This window comes from Tiliqua scincoides, chromosome 3 (assembly GCF_035046505.1).
Source record: "Tiliqua scincoides isolate rTilSci1 chromosome 3, rTilSci1.hap2, whole genome shotgun sequence".
Taxonomy (NCBI): Eukaryota; Metazoa; Chordata; class Lepidosauria; order Squamata; family Scincidae; genus Tiliqua; species Tiliqua scincoides.
This window is the reverse complement of record NC_089823.1, coordinates 5,861,440-5,885,770: the sequence shown is the minus strand read 5'-3', so window position 1 is coordinate 5,885,770 and position 24,331 is coordinate 5,861,440. Positions and strand designations below refer to the sequence as shown.

Sequence of the window (24,331 nt, the reverse complement as noted above, 5' to 3'; positions counted from 1 at the left end):
CAGCTGTAATGCCCCAAGCCCAATCCTATGCAAGCCTACTCAGAAGTAAGTGCCATTAGAGTCAATGGGGCTTACTCCTAGGAAGGTGTGGACAGGATTACAGCAGAGCCCAAGCCTACTCAGAAGTAAGTGCCGTTAGAGTCAAGGGAGCTTCCTCCCAGGTATGCAGCCCAGGAACGTGCGTGGCTGGCTGGCTGGCTGGCTGCGTGGCTGGGCGGTGCTGCTGCGGTGCTCCGCCTCCCGGCGGGCTGCAAAGAGCAGGCTGAGCGCACCTCGGCTGCTGGCTGGCTGGCTGGCGGGTCTCCTTCCTCCCTCCCTCGCTGCCTGCAGGGCGATGCGCCGGGCAGGGGCCGCCTGAGCGGGCTGGGCGCGGAGGCTGTGAGCGCTCGCCGGTCCGGCGCCGCGGCAGGTCCGTCTCCATCAGCGCGGAGGGCGCGAGGCGGCGGCAGCAGCAGCAGCGGGCCGGCCGGCCAGGGCAGCGCGCCTGGGCGCGTCCCTCCGGGGAAGGCGGCTGCAGCGCCCGCCCGGACAGGCTGCCCGGCGCCGGGAGGGCGATCGCGGAGCGGGCAGGCACCGTCTCGGCCGTACCGCCAGCGCCTCTCCGCGGGGGCGTCCAGGTAAGCGCCGAGCCCGGCCACGCTTCCCTGGGAGTAAGCCCCGTTGGCCGTCATGGGGCTTGCTTCTGAGTAGACCTGCCTGGGATTGGGCTCTGTAAGGCTATAATCTCGTCTCCACTTTCCTGGGAGTAAGCCCCATAGACTCTGAGTAGACGTGCATAGGGTTGGGCTCCAGGGCTGCCATCCTAGCCACACTTACCTGGAAGTAAGCCCCACTGACTCTAATGGGGCTTACTTCTGAGTAGACCTCCCTAGGATTGGACTCTAAGGCTATAACCCTGTCCACACTTTCCTGGGAGTAAGCCCTATCATCTCTAATGGGACTTACTTCTGAGTGAACGCGCATACGGTTGAGCTGTAAGGCTACAATCCTATCCACGCTTTCCTGGGAGTAAGCCCCATTGACTCTAATGGGGCTTACTTCTGTGTAGACCTGCCTAGGGTTGGGCTCTATAAGGCTTATAGAGCTATAAGGCTCCTATCCACACTTTCCTGGGAGTAAGCCCCATTGACGCTAACGGGGCTTACTTCCGAGTAGACGTGCAGAGGAGCGGGCTCTCCTTGCGCTGCGCCTCTTGCGCGCTCGGGGGTCGCTCCTTCCTTTCCTCTGTGCGCTCCGGGACTTCCCCGCGTCCCTCCCGAGTCCTGGTGCGGGGATCGGCTTGGGGGGCGGCGGGGCAGGGGAGCTGCGGGTGAGGGGGGGCCTCGGGGAGGGCGGCGGCGCTTCTCACCGTTGCCAACTGACCAGGTGAAGCTCGCCCGGCCGCCTCCTGCGCCCCGGCAGGTGTCGCTTCCACGGCCACTGGCCCTTTGCTGCCGATGGGGACCTCGAGCCTGCCCCCTTCCAGCCCCCTCCTGGGCACGTGCTCTCGGCATCCAGTCTCGCTGTGTTCCGCAGGCTTCTTGCTCCGGAGGCAGCGGGCAGAGTTCAAAAACCCAAAACTTTTCCGTGTCCTGCCGTGTTGTCTGCTCTGCGTGGCGGCTGCGAGGGACCTCCTGAGGCTTGGCGATGGGGGGGGGGCGCTGCTACCGCTGTGAACCGGGTGTTTGAGGGAAGAGTCGCCCACTGGGCGGGTGTGGCATGTCCTTAACACGGCCTGTTCGATGGCGGGCCTTAAGCTAGACTTAAGTCTTGCAGGGGTCTCAAGATCTGGAGTTTGGCATGCTGTGGTGAGGCTCCTTGCAAAACTTAGTGCTTTGCACCCCCCTCTAGCTATGCCACTGTGCTAGGATCCCAGCCTGTCTTCCCTTACCTGCAAGACTTAGTGTTTGTGCACTGTGGTGAGGCTCCCTGCAAAACTTAATGCTTTGCACCCCCCTCTAGCTATGCCACTGAGCTAGGCTTCCAGACCCCCCCCCCTTTTGTTCCTGTTCTTCTAATAACCATTTGCTTGGTGGAAATTAGTGGGGTGGCTCATTCCCCAGCACCCTTCCCCACACCAAGGCCTTCTGTTGGATTTTGCTTCTTCAAGACCCCCTCTTGCCAGAAAAAAACAAGCGGTGACCCCAGCCTTCTGGCCTGGGGGGCTGGGTAGTTCAGGGGAATTAGGCAAGGAAGGATGTGGTGAAGCTCTACTGTAGCCTTCTTTCCAGCTACACCTGAGTGGACTTGAGGGAAAAGGGCAAATAGGGGCATTTCAGATGTGGGGAGGGGGTAGCTGTTTGGGAAAGATGTAGGCTTGGTGCTTCTGGATGAGGAAGGTAGGCTGAAGAGAGGATGGTTTATGTAATGTGGGGTTGGTTCCGATGGTTCTTGCCATATTGAGGAGCAGACTCTGGTTGTCTTACTGTAGTTAGGTAGCCCTTGATACACTTAGGAGAATTTCTCCTTTACATTTAGAAGAGAGGGTGGTTGTGATGCTTTTCTGTAGCCTTTAGGGTGGGGTGGACTGACCAGCTGGGTTTCCCCTTCCCTACTGATCCCTCTTGTAACTTTAACTGCAGATTGATATATAGGAAATAATCACATACAGTTCTCTGTTTTTCCATAGCAGGCAAAACTTTCCCTGCTTAATTTCTGCATGGGGGGGGGGCTGTTTAAAGGAACAGGGGCAGAGTGGTGGCTAGTCTGATCTTGAATAGCTGCCTCTCCCTGCTCCATTGTCATTGATTAGGATCCCCGATAAGTGTGTAAAGCAGTGATTGTCAACCTTTTTCAAAGCACACTGGCAAGGTACTAAAATGGTCAAGGCACACCTCCAGCTTTTTGACAACTGACAAGGCACACTGTGTTGCCAGTGGGGGCGCACATCCCCCAGTGGTCCTCTTGATAAATGACCCTCTCTCAAATTCCCGGGGACACCTGGGGACCATTTGCAGCACACCAGTGTGCCGCGGCACACCAGTGTGCCGCAGCGCAGTGGTTGAAAATGGCTGGTGTAAAGGGTGCAGAGAACTTCCCTTTTCCCAAATTGCTCCCTCTGCAGCAGCCAAGGGTGTGAAGACTGTGGGGCCGATAGGAAGTCAGGGTGTGGGTTGCTTAGTGCCTGCCACTTGCTAGGATTCTTGCAGAGAAAGTGAGAGCGTGCGCACTGGACCAGAATCCAGCAGTGTGCTTAAGCAAAAGTGTATTCTTGGGACTTGTCTATTTGCAGGTCATACAGCCAGACTGGACCTAACACAACTGTTTTGTCATGTAACAAAAAGCGATTGTGCATGTGTTAAGCCACTTGGATTGAGACTGCAGTGTTGGGAAGGGGGGCTATGGCCCTTTGGAGACTGTTGGCACCCATGACTGCCAGACATGAGCTGTGGGCTGAGTTAGAGCAAAGTCTTTTATAGTCTCCATGTGTTTTCTGCTTTTCCCTGGGAATTATTTTAAGCTCTCCCCCCTCCCCAATTGCCTCTGAACAGCTTATGTCGACACATGTTTCTGGCTTGGTCTGTATGTTTTTCACTGTGCAGGAGGTGTGTGGCAAGCAATTCATAGTTCTCATGTGGTTCCACTTGCCTGTATTGTGGTTCTCATGTGCATTATAAATAAGTTCAGTAAAATTCATTCATTCATATAAGTTCTGTCTCAGATGTATTCATTTATGTAAATTTATTCAAATTTGAAATGTAAATTAATTCTCCTGGCCCCTGACAGAGTGTTAGAGATGATGTGGCCCTCCTGCCAAAATGTTTGCCCACCCCTGGCATGGAGAAAAGACATGGAGATCATGCTCCCGTTGTGCATATCTCCACCCTTTCTCTGGGCTCAGCATGTACATGAAAAAGGAAAAAAAAGATATTGGGAGTTCGGTTGTGGCATTTCCAAATCTAGTTGGGCCCTAAAACCTTTTTGAAGTCCTCAGTCTCTACATTTGAAGCCAATCAGTAAACAACAGAATCTTTAGCTTTAGATCTTGCAAGTTAGTCCCCTCTCTCTAGTATCAGGGCTAAAGGTGCCCTTAATTGAGAGTGTTTCCACAGCTTTGTCTATACTCCCTCAAAGTGTGCATCCCTTTTTAGGCACAGTGGTGTCCGTTTGTTAATGGATGTCTCCTGGCACATACCAGATTTGAGACTGGGATGCTACACTGCTGCCAATGATGCCTTCATTTGGCTGGTACTAGGCTGGCTGAATTTGGGTCTCACTTGCTTGGGTGTACATTCTGAGCATCTCTGTGTTTGAAAATCAGAAATGTTGTGGTCTTGGTACAGAGAACACTGATGTGGGAATGTGTGTTTCCTCTGGTGGTGGCAATATTTAGCACTGTGCAAGAAGTGAAGGCAGAAGCTTGCGCTCTTGCCCTATTTATACATTGATGGCATTCCTAAGCTGCTTTCTAAATCAAATGGGAGGCGTTGTGTTACCCTCCCCCCCAAAAAAATCTAGGATTGGGCAAGGCCTGATCTATCTTGCTTATGGAGTATCTCGTATGCTGATGGTGCATGTAATTAATGCAAAAGATGTGTACAATGTCATTTAAGTCACTCCCTTCTTGCCTGCTGTTGCCAGAGAAATTTGGAGCTGACTGGTGCTGTAACAAGACTCAGCATCTAAAAGTGGATTGTAAGGAAACAAGTATTTTGAAGGTGTACACATTTGGTCCCTGTTGTGTATATGCAATGTTGGGTAGAAATGGCTTAATGTTCCAGTGGCAGTTCCTGGATGAGCACATCGTGGCTTGACTTCATCTTTTTTTGTTGCATAAGTCTTGGTTTACTGGATGACCTTTATTGGGCCAGTCACTACTTCTTAACCTAACCTGCCTTGCAGGATCCTTGCGAGAACAAAAGGAGGGAACTATGTACAGCATCACCTTGGGTGATGCCACCTTGGTAGGGTGGCAGAAAAATATATTTAGTTGTAAATTGAAACAATTTTCTTCATTCCTCTCCTCTCCCCCTTCAGTTGTTGAAAGGGATGGTGCTATTCCAATCTGTGTGTGGCCTTCCCAGCGAAATCCCAGTGGGAATTGCACAGAAGTCATTAAAAAATTGCAAGACACACGCGCAGTTATCTGGGAAGTTTCTGTTTATATGGTGAAGGGACATCCCAAGCTGAAAAGGATTTCCCCAGGCAATCCTTCATTTTTCTTCCCCTTGCGGCACTGACTGGATAAATTAGCTCGTCTGTCATGCTCTGGCTAGTCCTCTTTTTGAATGGCCCCCACCCTGTGCTGAGAAAAATGAGCGCCAGTGTTTAAGGAACGGAAATAGATGTGAGAAGCCTCAGTTAAAGGTCTACTGGTGTCCTGGCCTCCTTGTGTGCAGTTGCGGTTGGTCTGTCTGACTCTCCATTGAAATGTTGCCCATGAATTCATGCTGCTGTTCAAGGAACAAAGACAATAGTACGATGAAACAAGCAAGACTTGTGGTTTAGTTGTGGGGTGCCCTTTCTACCTGACCCTGAAGTTGGTGAGTGGGTTGAAGGGCACACTAATGGGTTGGTGCTGCAGATTTGAGGGATCCTGGGCAGAATATGGTCCCTCTCCCATGGGCCCCAGCCTTGGGTCAGCTCTCACCCTGTCTAAGGTGTGTGCTGTTGCAGGATGTTCTTGAGCAGGGGTACCCAAACCCCAGCCCTGGGGCCACATGTGGCCCTCAAGTCTTCTCAATGTGGCCCTCAGGGAGCCCCCAGTCTCCAATGAGCCTCTGGCCCTCCAGAGACTTGCTGGAGCCCACACTGGCTGATGCAACTGCTCTCAGCGTAAGGGTGACTGTTTGACCTCTTGTGTAAGCTGTGGGATGAGGGCTCCCTCCGCTGCTTGCTGTTTCACGTCTCTGATGCAGTAGCAGAAGCAAAGGAAAGGCCGGCCTTGCTTTGTGTAAGGCCTTTTATAGGCCTTGAGCTATTGCAAGACCATCATGCATTCACATAAGTTCATCTTTAATATATTTATTTACGTAAACTTACATAAATTTATTCAAATTTTAAATGTAAATTAATTCTTTTTTCCCCCGGCCCCTGACACAGTGTCAGAGAGATGATGTGGCCCTCCTGCCAAATACTTTCTTGAGTATCCTTCTGCACCTCTGGTCTCCCAAGTCACCAGAGCCCCAGTGAGTGCGGAAATGGGATGGGCTGCGCAATGTTATTGAATTCCCAGTGACGCTCGCACATGATGCATCTTCAGGACTAAGTACTTAGTGCCAGCCTCTGGTATAATTTGCTTTGATTCTGCACTGACTAGTGGTGAACTAGTAGATAAGTTCACCTTATCTTATCTAGTAGATTAACCTTATCTTATCTGTTAATATGTTTTTATTTGTTTTAAATTATGTTTTTAATCTTTTTTAACCTGTTGTAAGCCGCCTTGAGTCCCTTCAGGGAGAAAGGCGGGGTAAAAATAAAGTTATTATTATTATTATCATTAGATAAGCCCCTTAGGTCATGGTGAGATGTGGTCATTTCTTGCACTTGAGGCCTGGTGCTGGTGGTCTTGATGTCTGAGCAGATCAGGAACTGACTGACAGATTAACTGATTAACAGATCAGGAACTCCAGAGCATCTTCAGCAGTGCTCTTTTGGTGCTGTCACGGATAAGCGAGAGGCCTTGGGGCATAGGGAGCGGAGAACACAGATCAGTGTGAGGAAGCGCTCAGCCTTGCCACTTGTGGTTTGTGCCAGCTCTGAGCCTCAAAACTTCTAGAGCCTCTGTGGCCTTGTGCCCCTCCAGCCCTCATTTTTCTTCTAGCTCCACCACCCTCTGCCATACAGAGGTCTCCTGTTCCTTGCAGAATTATCTGTCCTTTCCCTCTTGCTGCCCCTGATGCTTAAAAAAAAAAACAACAACTAGCAGGTATGCCTCTTCCCTTGCTGTATATCCCTTCTTGGGGGGGGGGTAGCAGAATGATTAAGGGACTGAGCTGTGAACAGGATCTTCTCAGGTTCACACATCACCTCTGCCATAAACTGACTAGCAGCTCAATCCTAACTAACTTTCTAGCGCTGATGCAGCCATGCCAACGGGCAGTGGTGGTGGTGGGTCAGTCACGGAGGCCTCCTCCAGGTGTTCGTGGGCAAGTCACTTCCCCATAGACTCCCTAGTGGCAATGTGGGGAATAACAATACTGACCATACAGGGTTGTTGTAAGTGGCAACATCAAGATAAGTCTTGATCTTTTAGAAAACGGATAAACTTTGTTTTGATCTTTTAATCAAAGGTTTTTTTATACATTCTGGGGGTTATTTTCTGTGTTGTAGTCTGTTTTTAATTTTTTTTTGTAATTTTGCTAGCTTTTAATTTTATGGTTTTAACAGCAAAAGTTTTTTTCTTGTTATGCTTGTTAGCCACTTTGGGTGCCCCATTTTGTGTGCGTGTGATAAAAATTGTTTAAACAAAAACATCCCACGAAGTGGTTTGTACATTCAGAAAGCATGAGGCAAGTGTCAAGTAATTGCTAAAATCTGCCTTTTCTGTGAAGCTTTTGGTATAACCTCCCAGTTCTCATACCCTAATGCTGTGATTTTCAGTCTTTTTCATCTCACAGCACAGTCATGCACTAAAATTTTCAGGGTACATCATCAGATTTTGAACAGTTGACAAGGCATACCGTGATGCTGGCAGGGGCTCACATCCCCAGTGGCCCTATTGCTAATGACCTTCTCCCAAACTCCTGTGGCACAGCTGTGGACCATTTGCAACACCCATGTGCCATGGGTTGAAAATCACTGCCTTAATGCATAACCCTGAAAGAATGGCTGTTCTTCCCTGCTTTATCCCTGCCTTCACTTCCCTCCCCTTCTGTTATCTCTCTTCTGTCAATATGTAAATTGTAATCCCCTTGGGGTCAGAGGACCTCCATTCTTTCTGAAGTAGCATGTGCTTGGATGGTGTGTAAATAATAAAGTAATGAGTTTACTGATCATCAGAGACTGCAATTCCCTCACTGCTGACTGGCTACGCTAGAGCCTGGGCACTTCTTGCTTTTGAAAACAGGTGCTGGGGAATTCTGTGCTCCACCAGCCTCTATAGACAACATCCTTACTCATTTTTTCCACCTTTCTTTCCAAACAGGTGACACATGGGCTAGAAGAGAAGCAAACTTAGTGTCTCTGAAGATCCTTATCCACTTCTACACCATGTGTTGCCCTCTGATTTTTAACCCTTGAACATCAAATATGCCAAGCTGAATTACAGAATTGTTGTTCCATGATAACTTCTCCATGGAAACAAACTTCAAGCACACAAAAGGCGTGAGTGGGCTAGTTATGTGAATCTGGCAGGAGCCCCATGGGCTATTTGCTGGTGGCCACAGCCCTGGTGGTCTGGAATGCCTGTCCGGCAATGACAGAAAGGCTGGCCCTCAAAGGTCGGCCACCCCTCTGCTGTGACTCCAGAACTATCAGTGAGTATTGGATGTTCTTAGATCATGTTCTTAGATCATGATCCACATGGGTTGACAGTGAGGACCAATGAGTTGGGGCAGTGCCCTGTGGGTACGGAGAGGATGCCATAGAACAAGGGTGCCCAAACCCCGGCCCTAGGGCCACTTGCGGCCCTCAGAGAGCCCCCAGTCTCTAATGAGCCTCTGGCCCTCTGGAGATTTGTTGGAGCCCTCACTGGCCCGACGCAACTGCTCTCAATTTGAGGGTGACTGTTTGACCTCTTGCGTGAGTTGTGGGATGAGGGCTTCCTCCACTGCTTGCTGTTTCACGTCTGTGATGCAGTAGTGGCAGCAAAGGAAAGGCCAGCCTTGCTTTGTGCAAGGCCTTTTATAGGCCTTGAGCTATTGCAAGACCTTCATTCATTCTTATAAGTTCATCTTTAATATATTCATTTAAGTAAACTTATTCAAATTTTAAATTTAATTTTTTTTTACCCCCGGCCCTTGACACAGTGTCAGAGAGATGATGTGGCCCTCCTGCCAAAAACTTTGGACACCCCTGCCATAGAACGTTCCCCAGAATTCTCTGCAACACTTGGTGTGGTGGGCATGTTGACTGTTTTTCTTCCGCTCCACATCAGTGCATGAAGGATTCCTCGAAAGCTGAAAGATTTTAAAAGAGGCTGCCTTTGTGCTTGAATTGCACGAGCATAATTGTGAGATTTCCACTGTGTGTTTGAATGGATAGAATTCAGAATGTTGTGGGGAGGGCCGTGAGTAGCCTGCTGTAAGAAAGGACCCTTATGGCAGGGTTTCATGTGTCCTGCCCTGATTTCCAAGCAGTTCCAGTTCTGTTCCGGACTGGCAGGAAAACATCTTGGTGCTTTCAAACGCCTTGAAGAAGCAGCTGGTACAGATGTGGCCAATAAAGATGCCAGTGCAGGATGGCAGAGGTGGGGGGATTTTGAGTGTTGTTTCCAGGGCTGTGAGGATGAGTGCCCTGCCAGTGCGTGAGAGGGAACTTGCTAATCTGCTAGTCTCCCTTTAGCTCCCTCCATTCTGTCCCCAGCCCTCTCTTGGGCTGTAACTTTTAAGCCTCAGTGGATCAGCATTGCATCAGCATGGATTGCAAAGCTCCCTGTGACTTTGGGGTCTGTTTTGCTGGCTTCAGGGTCATGCGGTGTCTTAACAGCAAAATGTCCTGAGGTGGCGACAGCTTGGAGGCTGAGCAAAATTAATGAAGCCTCAGCAGTTCAGTCAGGAGGGACGTGCTGGGTCAATGCAAGCAATTAAGAACCTTCCTGTACTGAGAACCTTTGTCATTAAGAACAATTAAAAACCTTCCAGGTCAGGATTGGGACTCTGCTGGTGCACTGTCCAATCCGCTACCAAGTACTTTCCCTGCACAAACTGGTGACCTCAGGTGCAGCTTTGGAGTCCCTGAAGCAGGGAGCTCTGGGGAGTTGAATGATCACACCCAGGCTTCTAGGGTGGGACTGACTTGGGTTGTAATGGCAACCACTGGCCATTGCATTCTCTGCAGGCTTCATGCATTTCAATATGGACCAGTTCATAAGGAAATTTTCTCCAGGAGACCCATTGCTATAAGCAGAAGAGAGGTGTCAGCACAGCTCCTCTTTTTCCCATTGGGATGTGTGCAGACTGAGGATTGACTGTGCCAAAAGAGACCAACTGCTGTTCCGTTTAAAAAGCAGCCTGTCTCTTTGGCAGCAGAAGCGTGCAGAGAAATAGGAAGGAAGACTTGAGTGTGGGTGCCAGTGTCTCCCTGTTTCTCAAAATTATGCCTTGTCGTTTTAAAGAATGCACAGACAGCTTAACAATGGCATGAAAATAATAACAGAGATTAATGTTGCAAGCAATAAATGGCAAACATTTGAATGCAATGAGAACATAGGCAGTAAAAACAAAGAAATCAGGAGCAATAAAACAGGGTTATTGTATATTTAAAAGGCTGGGCAGGCTCGTGTCTGAAGCTAATTAGTAGATATCAAAAGGCAGGGTTGATCCAAGAGCGCCTGGTGTGTGGAGTCATGTGCCAAATCCTGCTCACTTCAGTGGTGTAAGTGAGGGGTGCAAAGCAGTAAGTTTTGCAGGGAGCCTCACTGCGGTGTGCATGTGGCCCCTCCCCTTTGGAGCCATTCCATTTGAGTGGGGGAGCAAAACAGAGGTGTTTGCCTGGCTCTGAGGGGGAGGGGTTGCATGCAGGCTCCCTGCAGAACTTAGTGGTTTGCACCCCCTCTAGCTATGCCACTGCCTGATGTGCCAGCCTTGCTTCCTGGATTGGAAAAGGGGGATGGAGAGGGAGAGGAAGCTGCTTGGATGCTCCAGCCCAACCATTTTCCAGATTTTTCTTCTCATGGCGCTTTGACCTCTGTGATTTTGCCTCTTTGTGGGAGGCTTTTCTGGAGGAAAAATCCATTACGGGATACAAGCCATGATGTGTATGCGCAACCTCCTTTAGAAATGGGCTATGTCAGAAGGCCAAATGCAAGGGAGGGTACCAGGATGAGGTCTCTTGTTATCTGGTGTGCTCCCTGGGGCATATGGTGGGCCGCTGTGAGATACAGGAAGCTGGACTAGATGGGCCTATGGCCTGATCCAGTGGGGCTGTTCTTATCTTCTTAAGTTCTGTGACTTTGCTTCTGGGTCTACTGCCTGTACTAATAGATGCCCCTCTTCCTCCATTGGCAGAGCCTTAGAAACAAAGCTGCAGAACCAGGAAGAGTTTTTTGGCTATTTTCAACTGCTGTGCTCCAAGCTCCTGTGGCACACTTGTGGACCATTTGTGGCACACCGATATGCCATGGTACACTGGTGGAAAATCACTGCTCAAGCCCATCCTCCACACTTCCTCTTTCATTCCATTCCGCTCTTTTTCCTGTCTAGGCAGTGGGGGGGGGGGGAGAAGGAGGAATAGTTGTGGTAGTGATTGGGTGAATAGAGGTGGGTGCTCCTCTAATCTGATGCCTGAGACAATGGATTGAGGCATCTGTCAGCCTCATGGATGGTTGGCCCTGCAAAGAAAGCAAGCCTGATTGGGAGAGTTTTAGAGTTGAGGGGCCACCACAGAAAAGACCCTGTTGCTTACCTGCCACCTCTGTCTGACAGAGGGGAGTGGGGAAGGAAGACACCAGAAATGGGCTTTTGAGGAGGAGCTGATAGAACAGGGGTGCTCAATAAGTCGATACCGATCTACCAGTCGATCGCCAGGCAAAATGAGTCGATCGCAGGCTTCTCTCCCGTCCATGCATCCCTGGGAGTGAGCCTCGCCCTGGGAGTGAAGCATCCCTGGGAGTGAGCCCCGTTGACTCTACTGGGGTGACTTGTGAGTAGACCTGGAGAGGAGCCGCTGGCAGGCTTCTCTCCTGTCCACGCATCCCTGGGAGTGAGCCCCGTTGACTCTCCTGGGGATGACTTACCTTTCCCCTGTTTTTGCACTGGTATGTATGGAGATCTGCCCCCCCCCCAACTTCCATCTGTTGGTTCTGTTTGCAAGGGGTTTTGCACTGGTCTTGCTGTGATGTCTATATAGAGATATTCCCTCCCCCACACCTTTCCCCTGTTTTTGCACTGGTCTGTATAGAGATCTGCTCCCCCCCCCCACACACTTGTATTGGAATCAAGGAAGATCTGGTGAGGAGGTAGATGTGGTGTCAGCAGTGGCCCCTTTAAGGGTAAGGCCTGGGCATCCAGCAGAGTGTGCTGCACGGCTGCAGCCACTTGAAGGCAATAGGGCCCTCAGGGATATAAGAGCACCTGAGGCAGGAAGGGCTCCACTTATTTATGTGAGTCAGCCTTTTCCTACATGAAGACCTTTAAGTCCAAGTCCATCAGTTCCACCATGACTGATGAACATTTGGAAGTGTGCTTGAAGCTGGCTGTCAGCAGCTACTGTCCTGGCTATGCATCCTTGGCTGATTCACTTCAGTGCAAGTCATCAAAGTAAACTCAAGTAATTACAAAAAATGTTTATAGTTAATTATGTTGTGTTGTGCAATATTGGCTCATGCGGTTATGCAAGGTACACCAACACACATTGTACACATAAATGTTATATGTTATGATGGCGCGAACATTGTAAAAAAACTCTGGTAGATCTCCAGGCCTTGCTGGGTTTCAAAGTAGCTCTTGAGCCAAAAAAGTGTGAGCACCCCCGTGATAGAATATAAAGAATTTGCAATATAGCATCAGCACCGCAGTCATCCAAGAAAAATCAAGCTAAAAAATAAGTGGCAAAATCTCATATCAGTGTGAGTTTGTGTGAAAAAAAAACATATAAGGGTATGTGTTGCATCTTTTTTCCCATCAGTCGTAGGCCTGTCATTAAATATGACCTAGCATAATAGTGAAGAGCATGAGCGGAGAACTCAGCTTGTTGAGTCGCAGTCTTGCTGACCTCCTCTGTAAGGCAAGGCTGATGTTGGCCAACTTTACAGGGTTTGCACAGGTGTGTTTGAGATGGATCAAATCACATTTTAATGAGAAAGCTGGAGATGTCTTTTACACTTCTTGGTTCAGGGTTTTTGGGTCTGTCTGGGGAAGAGTTGGGGATTAGTAGAAAGTTGCCCAAGGAGAGTGATGCTGTGGTCAGCAGAAACTCATCATGCTTTCTGCACTAACGAGGACTAGACATGCTACTTGTATTTTTTTTAAAGGTCTGTCTTGGTAGTATTAAGGATCCCTTAAGGATTGCCCTTCTGCAGTTGGCTAAATCAACATGCAGGGTAGTTCTGTATGACACTTATAATAAGAACTGTTTTCCCCATTAAAAACCAGCGTTGCCCATTCCTGTCAACATGAGCCTCCCATACATTTACTCAGAAGTGTGCCTTATTCCATAAGTTTCCCTCCTAGCCCTTTTCTTTTAAAAACTACTTTTCAGTTGTTTCCTGTTTACTTATGGTGGCATTCTTGAATCTCCCAGAATCAGTTCCTGTTCCCTGCTGGACAGAGGAGGTGGGGTGGAGTGGAGCTTATTGGTTTTTCTCCTTGCAGCTAGAGCAATTGCTCATTAGTTTTGGTTTGGTAGTGTCAGATGACTTGTGCCGATTTGACCAAATGCTGATGAACCTGCCCTAGCTTGTAAAGACTTCCTTTAAGGCCCTTTGGCAGGCTGCCCTTTCTGTTTCAGGGGTGGTAGGTAATTCCCTGTGCTAGGATTGTCTGGGTCGTGGTGCCTTGACTTCAAGTGCTCTCCCCAGAGAGTCCTGCCTGGTGCCACCTGCTTTCTGGCATCAGGTGAAAGAAGGCCTCTGAGACTTCTGGATTCCAATTATTTTTTAGCTGAATCAAAGTTCCTTCTAATGCTTTGTTTTATGCAGTTCTTTATATACTTTTTGAATTGTTGCTGATGTCTTGTGTTACCTGCTGTAGTCTGAAGAGCAGCATAGAAATCTTCTAAATACATTTTTCTGCCCCACCCCAGTCACTGCCCACCCCGAAGATGACACTTGATCAGGTCTGACTCGTGTGTGATGTGGCTGCTTCTGAAAGCCACAGTGGCATGCTTCATGCTGTTGCAACACCCTGCCACGTGGAATGCCCTATGCCAGTGGTTCCCAAAAATTTTAGCACCAGGACCCATTTTTTAAAACAGCACTCTATCGGAACCCAGCTAGTTTACCAGACTTTTAAAAAAGGAGATCTAGAAATAAAAATATTTATTTATAATCAGAAAAAGACCTTCAAACGTTTATCCCCCTATATTTGCATATACTTGCAAACTACAGGAGTGCAACTCCTTGCAGGGCAATTAGCAACGATCTTGCAAACTGCAGGAGCTGAGCTCTTTACAGGATAATGAGCAGCTACAGTGTCTGATTTTTGAGTAGCCTTGGGGCTTGAGGCAATTAGTTATCTGACCTTTCCATCGCCCTTTGGAGACCCTCCAAAAATCAGGTTGTGACCCACGGTTTGGGAACCACTGCCTTACGCCAGTCTTGCAGGTCTTGGGGGCTGTGGCATGACAGTGTTTCCCACAGACAAACAGAGCATCATAAATGATATATTGCTAGCAAGGGCCTGAAATCCTGCCACACAAATGTCATTTTTGGCAACAGTTGTGCCGTCGCAATGTGGTGTGCAAATCGGGTCACAAAGTAAAGTTTGCTGGGGTGCAATCTTGATGCCATCTAATCTCATCCCTAGTTATGCTAGAAGAAAAGCCCATCACAGGTTGCATGCTGTGATGGGTGTGTGCAGTCTCCTGGTTCTAGAGGTAGCCCATCTCTGAATGCCAGTTGGAAGGGAATGGCAACAGGTGGCTAATTGTCCTGTGTGCCCTGATGCATCTGGTGGGCCACTGTGAGATACAGCAAACTAATCCTGCTGGGCTTTTCTTTTGTTCTCGTGTCCAAGACTGATGGAAGGGGAGGACCCAAAGTTTGGTGTGTGAGGAGAAATCCTTACCCTATTTTGCTGCAAGCAGCCACCTGAATGGAAATTCTTGTGTCAAAAAGGCAGCATTTCAAAGCCACAGGGGTTAAGTGGAGCTGCCACAAATGATATCTTGAGCCCCAGATGCTAGGGGTGAACAAGAGAGGGTGGCAGTGGCCTTTATGTTGTTCCTGCAAGTACCCCGAGCAGTCTGATTGGCTATAGTCAGAAACAGCACATTCTCCTAATTGTGTGCTTAAAAATGGAAGCATCCTTTTAAAGCAAAGCAGCTAGGGTGTTACATGTGCAATTCAAATCAGAACCACAGGGGAGGGGGTGGTTACATGTTCCACTGATGCTGTTATTCCCATTGAAAATTACCCCCAGCTGCTGTTTGACCCCTGAAGCAGTGGTTGGCTTTTGTAATGAAATGTTCTGTTTGGTGGTGCATTTTCTATGCTGATGTGTGCCTTGACTGCTGTCGACATTGATTCACCTCTGCTTTCCATATTGTTTAATGTTTGCTGTCGTGTTAAGCTAGTAAACGGCTTTGATTTCTTATAAAACACGATCTAAAAATACACTGTAGTAAATAAATTTTGCAGCATTTTGATTTGGAAAGGCAGTTTTTAGGAAGAATATCTTGTGACTTGCACAGAGATTTGGGTTTCTCATGTGTCCTGCCTGAATGCTGAAACCTGACACATGCTTTCCATTTGTTTGCCTCAGTGGGAACATTCCAGCAACTCTGGGATAGAGACAAACATGACATCAGAGACTGCAACGGATTGTAAAGTACTATAAGCCCTTTTCAGGTCAGGTAAGCCCTGAAAGGTAATGAAAGGAGTGCTTACACATGAACTGTTGGACCTTCTGTGACCTTCCTTATGCCACCGACTAATTCCAGATAACTCTTCACATGCATTTGTTTGCCATGTGCCTGGATCTGTCAATCCAAAGCTCTCCCTGGAACAGAACCCAGTCCTGCCTTGACTCTTCTCTGCTTTTGGACGCAGCAGGAATGCATGTCTCCAACCAGATGGTAAATTGGGCTCCTTCCATCCCTGAAATATGGTCCCCTTCAGAACTGAAACACTATTTTTAGGGGCAGAAGGCTTATTTTGTTTGCAATTGCTTCTCCACATCCTGCCTACTTAAGTTTGGAGGGGAGCAAAAAGAAATAAGGACATCATGTGAAACAAGATATACTGACAAGCAAAAGTCTGGTCTGTTCTAACTGTGTGAAGCCTTAATAGGCTTCTTCATTCATGGTCTTAAAACCAGCTGTCCTCGCATCTTGGAACATGTTATTATAATAACTGGTACTTTAATTAAAAAAAAAGCTTTGCATTTCATTTTTAAAAAAATGAATATTAGTATCAATGTTGACACGTGCAAGACAAACAATGGCAGCAAACAAAAGTGATGGGAAAAGCTCTTGTATTCATTAATATGCACATTATATTTGTCATGATAAAGTGGGTAAGCTTGTGTTTTCAATTAAGCTAGGGGTGAATCACTCAGGGTTGTGTGTGCTGCAATTTTGCAGAAGCAAGAAACACTTCTTTAAACAATTACTCATTTCAATTGTCCAAAGAGATCAGGGCAGCAGGCATGATTCTTCCCCATGCCACTTTATTCTCACAACAACCTTATGAGGTGGGTTAGGTTTAAGAGGTAGTAGTGGAAAATTCAAGAACTCATATGCGAAATTGCTGATCTGCTAACAAAAATGCCTTTCAAATTGGCTTCTGTGCAGCCAGTGTTGTGTTGATGTTTTGCCTTTTTTAAAAAAAGGATCCAAGAATTTACAGACAGTTAGCTTAAGCAGTGTTTCTGTGCAGTGTTGCATATATGCAAACAGGGATCAAATGTGTACACCTGTGGGCTGGGCAGAAATGGGTTAATGGATTACTGGATAAATTGGAGGAAAGCAGCATTAAAGATTAAGATTACGAAGCCTATAGGAAGACCATAGGAAGACCCTGATAGCAAATGTGGTTTAGTGTAAAGTGATGCATATTAGTGGAAAAAAAAATCCCAGCTTCACTGATGATCCAGAGAACTGGAACACCTTCCTAAGAAGGCAAAGCTACAGTGTTTGGAACTCTTCTAACAAACAGAAAAAGGGAGTTGGAATAGTTAGGGTGAGGCTTATAAAATTACGCCTGGTGTAGGGGAAGTGGGAGGTTTGCCTCCCTCTCACTTTACTGGAACTGGGAACATCCAATGAAATGGAAGCTCCAGGACAGACAAGTGGGAATCCTTTTTCTGTGCAGTGCATAATCGATAAAATTGGCTACCACAAGGTGTAGCAATGGCCCAGTTTAGGCGGCTTTAAAAGGGGTTTGCCCAACTTCAGGTGTGCCATTGGCTACTAGCACCTGGGGTCAGTTTTGTTGCTGCATGCCTGAAGAGCAGCTAAAGTGTCAGTTTCAGTGTCAGTTTAGTGTCAGCTAAATATGTCGGTTTCGTCTAGTCACTAGAGGAAACTGACATATTAACAGTTTGGAGAGACAGGGCTCCGCGATCTACTCATTTTGCCTCGCGATCTACCGGTAGATCACGATCCACCTATTGAGCACCCCGCCCTAGAGTATTGGTCACTGTGGGGCTCGCTCAGTTCAAAGAGTAGATCTAATTTTTTTGTTCATGGCTGTCACTTTGTGTTGAGTGTTGCCAGGGGTCCAGCTACAAAGGGGTGTTTTGATTCTTTGCAGTGCTCAGAGTGTGTTGGTTGCCACTGTTTTTAAATCGAGGTGCTTTTGCTTGCAACAAAAGAGGCAAGCACATCTTTCAGAACTTCCTGGGCTCTGAGATTCAATATTTTTTGTTCTTTTTCAGTGGTAAATAGGAGTAAGAAACTCTCGAAAGAATTTTTGGGTTTACTGTATGTTTTGGGAATTATATCTTGAGAAGTGCCATACCAGGATATGAGGGAACAGTTCAGCCTTGGTGTTAAAGGACTCAGGCTCACAAACTCCCACCATGGTGGAATTGACTGGTTCCATTGTTAAGAGTCTTGTGGGGCCCTACATGAAATCATCAGAAACTTGTTAATCCAGCCTCGTGGTCTGGGCTCGCTCAGTTCAAAGAGTAGATCTAATTTTTTTGTTCATGGCTGTCACTTTGTGTTGAGTGTTGCCAGGCAGCCCTGTTGGAACAGCAGTGCTTTAGGCTCGTCCAGTGGATTTTGGGCATGTGATGGATTCTGTTTGGGAAGTAGCAGTTCAGGGGAAAAGAACTGTCTGTGCCATTTACAATTAAGGGTGGTGATGTGCCTCTGGGGCGAGAGAGGCTGCAATTAATAAGTTGAATGTTTATTTTTAAGTCTAAGCCTGTCTTTTCTTGCACTTGCCTATTGAAGGGCATGGATATTTATGAAACTATCTCTTCACTCATGGCTTGGATGTTGTAGTTCAGACCTTTGTTTTGTAGGCTGTTGAATTGTGGGGGAGGGGAAATCCTTTTGGAAAGTGTATAAATGCTGCTACTTGCAGGGTGGACTGGGGCTCGACAGTAAGAACACATAGCTTTGTATACAATCTCCAGTGGCTTCCAGTTTCAAACTAGTTCAAAGTGTTGATTGTCACCTCTATAGCTCTAAAGCAGTGATCTTTTTTTTTTTTTTTTAAACTAGTGTACCTTGGCATTTTGGTGTGCCTCAATAAGTTTGCAGGTGCACTGAAGGACTTTGGAGCACAGTGGTTGAAATTAGCTAGTGCGCTAAGATTCTGACTGGCCCTAAAACATCCACCTGCAGAGAAGGCTGCCCCTGTGTGGGTCCCTGCTGTGTGTACTGTCTACCAATCAGCTTTCTCTGGAAGTGGGCAGCTCTGTTTTATCTCTGGATCATTCAGTCCTAGCAGTGTAATTGCACCTAGGGCATTGAAATTACCCGCTATTAGAGGAGGTGGAAGAAGAAATTACCCACTGTAGCCATTGTTGGCAACCTTCAGTCTCGAAAGACTCTGGTATCGCGCTCTGAATGGTGGTTCTGGAACAGCGTCTAGTGTGGCTGAAAAGGCCGATTTGGGAGTGACAATCCCTTCCACACCGGGAGCAAGTGCAGTCTGTCCCTGGTCTGTCTCCCTGGCTATGGGCCTTCCTTCTTTGCCTCTTAGCCTCAGACTGTTGGCCAAGTGTCTCTTCAAACTGGGAAAGGCCATGCTGCACAGCCTGCCTCCAAGCGGGCCGCTCAGAGGCCAGGGTTTTCCACCTGTTGAGGTCCACTCCTAAGGCCTTCAGATCCCTCTTGCAGATGTCCTTGTATCGCAGCTGTGGTCTACCTGTAGGGTGCTTTCCTTGCATGAGTTCTCCATATAGGAGATCCTTTGGGATCCGGCCATGTGTGAATCACTGCATTGGGGCTCTTCCTTCCACCTCATTTCTTGTGTAGAAATACAGGGGAGTTTCAAAGTCATTGACAAAGTGCACATGAAGCTGCATTCTGCTGAGTCATACCTTTGGTCCTCTTAGCTCAGCCTCATCCACACGTACTGGCAGTGGCTCTCCAGCATTTCAGATAGAGGTGGGCTTTTCCAAGCCTTCTATGGAGATGTTGGGGATGGGGCCTTGTTCACCCAAAGCGGGCCCACTGTCCCTGAGCTGTGGCCTGTCTTGTTCTTATCCACTGTCTACAGAAGCAAGCCTTTCCTGGTGTGTGCCTCCTATTTGAATTTAGAAAACAATGATGCCTCTGTGACTGTTTTCTGTGTTGGCTTCTTTTCTTCTGTGCGCTACTGACTCTTTATCTGTGCTGAGTATCAGTAACTGAGCATGTACTTTGCCTGTTGGGAACTCCCAGATCCAACCCTCAGAATCCCTGGTGAAATGCTGTCAAGGAGCAGATTGGGAAAAGGCAGTTCCACATTGGCCCTGCAAGCGATCGGTTTGAACGGAGGCAGGCTGGGCCGCTGTCTCTGCCTGTGAGTGAACGCTTTGGGCAATGGCTTTGATGTATTCCAGGCATGCCAAGAGCACAGTGACAGAACATCAGCCCTCACTGAATTGCTGGCTGTGTGTGCCCAAGAGGGGAATTCTGTGGAAACGGGGACTTTACCGGTACGCCACTCTGGGTGTAGCTATTTTGCAAACCCATAAATAGGACATCATGTTTCATTAGTCACCCAGCGCTTGACTGGGGAACCTTCCAGCCTCCACGCTGGAGGTACTCCAGGCTTCCTCGTGGAGGGAGAAAGGGAAGAATTCATGATAGCTGTGTGTACTCAGGCAATCCAACTCTTGTGTCAGAGGAATCTGAATGTCGGGAAATAGAGTGCATTTTGCAGATGTTATTTTTGTGCAAGTACTGGCCAAGAGTAGGCTGCAAACCTGATCTTCCCTGGTTCAAATATCATCTCTGACCTAAAGTCGCTAAGGAACCTTAGACAAAGCATGTTCCTTGGCCTCAGCTGCAATTTGAGGATAATATTTGCCTCACAGGGCTGTTATAACTACATCGTGATAGTGCATGTGAAGCACTTTGGCTGCTCAAAGTGCTATACAAATGCTTATTATTAGCTTGCATAAGCCTGGCTTTCTTTCTACCATGGGCACAGATTCTGAGCACTGATCTCCTGTCCCACCCCCCACCCCCAAATATCTCGTTTAGCCACTTCTATAACTTCTGAGATCAGAGTAGGTATTCCTCCCCCCCCCCCCCGAAGAGCCAGAAATTTCATACCTTTAAAATCAAAGTTGAGGTTCTTGGGAAGTGAGATCCTGTGCTTTCTAGTCACTGCATTTTCCGAAGGGAAAAACGGATGTAATTTTTAAAGTATGCTATAAAATCGAGGCCAAAACAACATGGTTTTCATTTGTTTTCTTCCTGTCCTCAAACTGAATAAATAAGTGCCACTGCTCTGAGAGCTGAAGAGCCAAAATGGAGTTCCCTTTATGTGCATTAATGCACTGAAGCCTTGATTTACAATGGTGGGGGGGTTTCCATTGATGCCTGGAGTCCATGAGCTCTGAATACATTTATGAAAATGCACACATGCACGTGTGAAGCACATATGGCGAGTTTGTACAGAAGCTGGCAAGGCTTTGTTGTGTCTGAAGTCTTGAGAGTTCGCCGTGTATGCATGGCTTATAATATCACAGTGTGCCTTGTTTTGCACATCCATTCGGCTAAGGCAGGAGAGTGATTTAATTTCCGATACTCTGCAGTTAAAGTTTCGGCTACAGCGTTTCGCTTGGGGATCTGGCTTGTGAATGATGTTCAGATTTGTTCCCAATGTTCACTTCATCTGTAAGGATACTTAAAATGCCATCTTCCTGGCCAGTTGCACCTAGGTATCTCTGGTGATGCTGACCTTGTTGGGACTCCTGCATCCAGGAGTCTGGACTAAATCAGGCTTCTGCTGTGTTAAATATACTCTGCTGGCTGCCCCGTATTCAGAGGCATTGCACCTCTGCATACATGGTGCCGGGGGGGAGGAGACAGGTTTAGTGCCTTTATATGGGCTTCTCCAGTGAATGGGAAACCCCTGTTTGTATGTAACATGACTGGTCGGCTTGGACAGACTTGTTGTCATGACCGCATTCATTTGCATGGTCACCTTAACCTGCATATTGGCACTGCCAGTCAGTGTGATACTCGGCTTTGGCAGAACTGGGCTAGGCAGGAACCACATGTGCCCCTTCTGGGTTTTGCTCACATCTGTCCATTGGTCAGATTCTTTCACATGATTGTGGTCAAGGGGATGTGGTCAAGGCTGAAGTAAGGTTTCCTACCTTGGGAGATTGTCAGTCTCCCAAAACCTGACAAAAAGGGGGTGATTGTGATTGTAAGATCATAAGACCAGCCCCACTGGATCAGGCCATAGGCCCATCTAGTTCAGCTTCCTGTATCTCACAGTGGCCCACCAAATGCCCCAGGGAGCACACCAGATAACAAGAGACCTGCAAGGCCTCCTGGGAATGGTAGTTTAAGAACATAAGAACAGCCCCACTGGATCAGGCCATAGGCCCATCTAATCCAGCTTCCTGTATCTCACAGCGGCCCACCAAATGCCCCAGGGAGCACACCAGATAACAAGAGACCTGCATCCTGGTGCCCTCCCTTGCATCTGGCATTCTGACGTTGTGTGTATCTTTGTTTAAGCCCTTGTGAAGTTTTATACTGACTTGTCGAGTTATGGATGTTGGAGTTACAGGTGGCTGCGTTGGTTCTTTTGTGCAGACCCAATATATCCTTTGGTGGCAAGAACTGGATGTTTCAACAAGTATATTTTGACTTTACTGACCCCTGGAACCTAACCTGTACATAAGTCAGGTTCTCAGGACCCAGTTCTATCTTCCCCTGCCAATGCAATTGTGCCAAAAAGGCTTGTGCTGCCCCTGTGGGGGCCAGATTAGGAGGCACCCATAGAAGGACCCTTATCTCTATGTAAGCCTCCTGCTCACCAATGGGATTTGGCCTCAGAATCCAGAAGAGTCTCCCAGAAGCTGGAAGTGACATTCCAAGAGGCGAAGACCATAGTGTGCTATGAGAAAGAAAAACATTGAAAATGGGAATTATAGCATGAGAAGTACCATAGCATGTTCTCCTATGAGACTTCCCTATAATTCTAAACTCTTGTTTCTTTTTTTGTGGTGAGTAGGAGTAGACATTCCTCTTCCCCTTCCTTGCAAAACTTTTACTTTAAAAAAAAAGCTTCTTTGAAAGGTGAGCACTTTTGTCTCTTCTGCTGAACTTATGTCTGGGTTCTGCATTTTAAAATGCTCCATCCACCGACACTAACCTTCATCCATTATCTATTGGGGTGCTCTTGGTTTGGAGGTTCCCTTATAGCCATTGTGGCATGGAAATGTTCCAAATCCTTTTAATTAAAAGCATTTTAACTTTTTTCTAAAAAAAACCAAAACCCAGCAAATAGCTGTTCACAGAGGGGAAAGGAAAATAGCGATGTAACAATATTGACCACCTTGCCGATTGAACCTGTTGTAAGGTAGATGCCAGCAGCGCATTGCACTGTGACTCAGGGCCAGATTGATTCATACCTTGGAAGTCTGGTATCTCACCTCGTGGGCTGCTTCATCACGGTTGGAATTTGGCCTGGTATCTGCCTACGTTTCCACTTTGTCCCGTGTGGTGTTTTTTTCTTCCTTTTCCCAGAACACTCTTACGAAGGTTGCTTGCATTCCAGAGAGGGGGAAAGGTTCACTGTGCTAACTTTTGCTAATGTTCCCCCTGCCCAGCCCCTAGAGCAGGGGTACTCACACTTTTTTGGCTCAAGAGCTACTTTGAAACCCAGCAAGGCCCGGAGATCTACCAGGGGGGAAGGAAGCGTCTGACAGACACCTCCTTTAATGTATGGAGCCCCTGCTGGAGTCTAGTCAGTTTCGTCAGTTTTGTTGCTGCATGCCTGAAGAGCAGCTAAAGTGTCAGTTTCAGTGTCAGTTTAGTGTCAGCTAAATATGTCGGTTTCGTCTAGTCACTAGACGAAACTGACATATTAACAGTTTGGAGAGACAGGGCTCTGCGATCTACTCATTTTGCCTCGCGATCTACCGGTAGATCACGATCCACCTATTGAGCACCCCGCCCTAGAGTATTGGTCACTGTGGGGGTGTGTTGCATGGATGCCCTGCCAGAATTGCAAAGAGATGTGACAGTTGCTTGGCACTGTGTGGTCTGATATCAGCCTCCTCCCTGCTTTCTTTTGAACAGTGTTTTGTAGCTGGATTTACTACATACACAAATATTCACACAATTGCTGTGTTGGGCCCTGCAGCTTACCATGTCAAACATTATGGAGAGCCAAGGCAAACGTTTAGTAAATGGGAGGAGACACATCAGTATAATACAGATGGCTGTGTGGCAGTGTATAGATTGGGACTTGTGTCAGGACAGTGGTGTAGCTAGAGGGGGTGCAAAGTGCTAAGTTTTTCAGGGAGCCTCACTGCAGCATGCAAGTGGCCCCTTCCCTTTGGAGCCAGGTGAACGCCTCCGTTTTGCTCCCACTGCCCAGAATGGCTCCGAAAGGGAGGAGGGGGGATCTGCTTGCACTCTGCGGTGAGGCTTCCTGCAAAATTTAGTGCTTTGCACCCCCTGTAGCTATGCTGCTGTCAGGTTCTCCTGGAAGTTGGGAAAGTCACTAGCCTGGGGGCTGGACCCAAGAGCCAGTCAAAGGAAGTTGGATCTCTTGGGCAAGGCACACCAGCTTCTTAATGGCATTTTTGCGTGCCTTAATCCTCCAATCGTTTTCCTGCCTTGGGGTGAGCTGAGAGTTGAGGAGTGATTTGTGGAGGAGTTGAGGAGTTATCTTGTAAAAGGGGAATTTAAGGAGAATTGGAAATTTGGATCCTGGCTCTCCATAGGTTGTTGTGCGAAGTCTGTCTGGCCTGGGCCAGTTAGAAAACATAAGAACAGCCCAACTGGATCAGGCCATAGGCCATAAGCCCATCTAGTCCAGCTTCCTGTATCTCACACTGGTCCACCAAATGCCAGGGAGCACACCAGATAACAAGAGACCTGCTAGGCTTCCTGGGAACTGTAGTTAAGAACATAAGAACAGCCCCACTGGATCAGGCCATAGGCCCACCTAGTCCAG

General features: G+C 47.8%; 1 protein-coding gene across 3 annotated transcripts in view; it reads left to right on the top strand.

The window, feature by feature from the left end:
- The first annotated feature begins 349 nt into the window (after positions 1–349).
- GDPD5 (glycerophosphodiester phosphodiesterase domain containing 5) overlaps positions 350–24,331 on the top strand; it is a 142,526-nt gene continuing 118,544 nt past the window's right edge. For 2 of the 3 annotated variants that reach the window (XM_066620699.1, XM_066620694.1), the window contains exon 1: positions 478–617. The gene's annotated coding sequence lies outside the window, so the exon portion shown is untranslated. Of the gene's footprint in view, positions 410–477; positions 618–24,331 lie in introns of those variants that run through there. The other variant, XM_066620697.1, reaches the window with a different exon arrangement.